Here is a 2,161-nt window from a genome sequence, read left to right on the forward strand (position 1 = left end):
AACCTTCCCCCCCCCCCCCCGCCTCCCCCGTCCCTCCACCCCCCCTCAGCGGGTGCCAAACCTTCTCCCCATTACCTCCCCCACCCAATCGCCGCTGGTAATCCTTCCTGTTTGGAGTTGGTAGTTCGCTGCTGGCATTTCTGTTCTTAAATTAAGGATGTATAAACGCTTAATTCCTTTTGAAGGTAGCTTCCTGACCCCTGAACCCCCCCAACCCCCACCCCCAGGCGCCCAGACAGAGACTGGGCGTGCCTCGAGTCATTTGAGTTCAGTCAGCTCGAAATGTAAAGTTAATGAGTCTAGTCTGACTGTGGGTCAGATGAAGACAGAAATAAAAGTATTAAACTGATTGATTGAATCTGGCTGCTTGTGCTATCTATCGCGTGTTTTTTCTTTGTTGGGGAGTGATGTGGCGTCATGGCACACAAACGTTATGATAAGGAGGAGGCCTCTCTCACCCACCCACCCACCCCCCAAAAATAAAGCCTGTTAACCGGGAACAGGAGGCTGCTCAGACGCACACACACACACACACACACCCACCACCACCAGCCATGGGTAGTGTTGTAAAACAGACCTGGGACGTTCTTTCGAAGTTTGCGTCACTTGTAGACAGGTTAAGACAGTTTTTAGCACTCTTGCCTTCATCGCTCAGAGCTGTTTGAGTACAGGAGTTGGGGATGTCACGTTGAGGTTGTACAGGCAATTGGTGAGGCCTCGTCTGGGGTACCGTGTCCAGTTCTGGTTCCCCCTTGTTAGCTTCAGAGGAGATTTACAGTCAGTTCCCCTCTAACGCAGCGGTTGCAATTCTTGTGCAGCCTATTGTTGTAGAAGAGTCGCATTTGATGTGACCGGTTGAAGTGTCGGCTGTGACACTCCTGTTCTAAAAGTTGGCGCTTTGGAAACCACGGTTCCCCAATTTGTCAACCACGTTACAGCAAATTAGCTTTGACGAAACGCGCGTTAGCACAGAACGACCTGTACCAGGATGCTGCTGGGATGGACGGCTGCTTTCCTGCTCTCGAGGGCACGTGCAAGTGCGTGACCTCTCATTGTAACTTGATGCTCTTACACCCTGGGAGTTGTTCTGGTGAATCGGACCAAGCCTTGGCCCACCGTGTGGTCAGTGGTGCCTCAAATTAGCGTCTTTACCTCCCGGACCCTTCCCAAGACTGAAAACTGTTCTCTCGATGGGGACGTTAGAGAGTCATACAGCACAGAAACAGACTCATCAGCCCGACCCGTCCGTGCCGACCAGATAACCTAAACTAATTCATTCCATATCCCCCTAAACCTTATTCACGTCGCTGTCCAGAAGCCTTTTAAATGATGTAATTGTACCAGCCGCCTCCTCTAGCAGCTCATTCCATGCACTCTCCACGGAGAAAGTTGTCGCTTCAGTCCCTTTGAAATTTTTTCCCCCTCGCCTTAAATTTGCACCTTCTAGTTTTGGACTCCCCCTTACCCTGGGGGCAAAAGATCTTTGCTTTTCACCCTTCGTGATTTTATAAACCTCGCAAGCACACTCTTTAGCCTCTGATGCTCTAAGGGAAATAGCTCCGGCCTACTTAGCCTCTCCCAGTAGCTCAACCCTCCAATCCTGGTAAAATGTTAAGTCTTTTCTGCCCCGTCTAAAGTTCATCCACGTTTTTCCTATACAGGTCGTTCTTCTACAGAACGATAATTTGTGGTCTTGTTGCGGAAAAATCGTGCTTTACAAAACAGCGCTTAAAGTTACGATGGGGAGGGGAGAGCGATGTAAAGTTGGCGATGTGGTCGCGTCACAGCCGACAGACGTTTTAAAAGTTCACGTTTTAGAAACCGCGTCTCGGATTTGTCGCGCAGGTTACAGCGCTACCACCTGTGGAAAGGTGATCAGAATTGAACGCAGTATTCCCGAAAGTAGCCTCACTAACGTCCTGTACAGCTGCAATGCCACGTCTCAACTCCTGCACTCGATGCTCTGCCCCCCAATGAAGGGCTGTTTGAACATTCTATTTCTACTGCGTTGCAAAAACAGAGGGCGGGAGTCTGATTTGACTTTGCCGTCTGTGTGCGAGTTTTAATACCACTAAATGCGTATTCGAACCCCTGAGTAACTATTCAGGTTGCATACTTAGCTCACCCTGTGCACCTTACACTCAGAACCTGGCCCAACACA

Source organism: Chiloscyllium plagiosum, unplaced genomic scaffold (genome assembly GCF_004010195.1).
Source record: "Chiloscyllium plagiosum isolate BGI_BamShark_2017 unplaced genomic scaffold, ASM401019v2 scaf_8659, whole genome shotgun sequence".
Lineage (NCBI taxonomy): Eukaryota > Metazoa > Chordata > Chondrichthyes > Orectolobiformes > Hemiscylliidae > Chiloscyllium > Chiloscyllium plagiosum.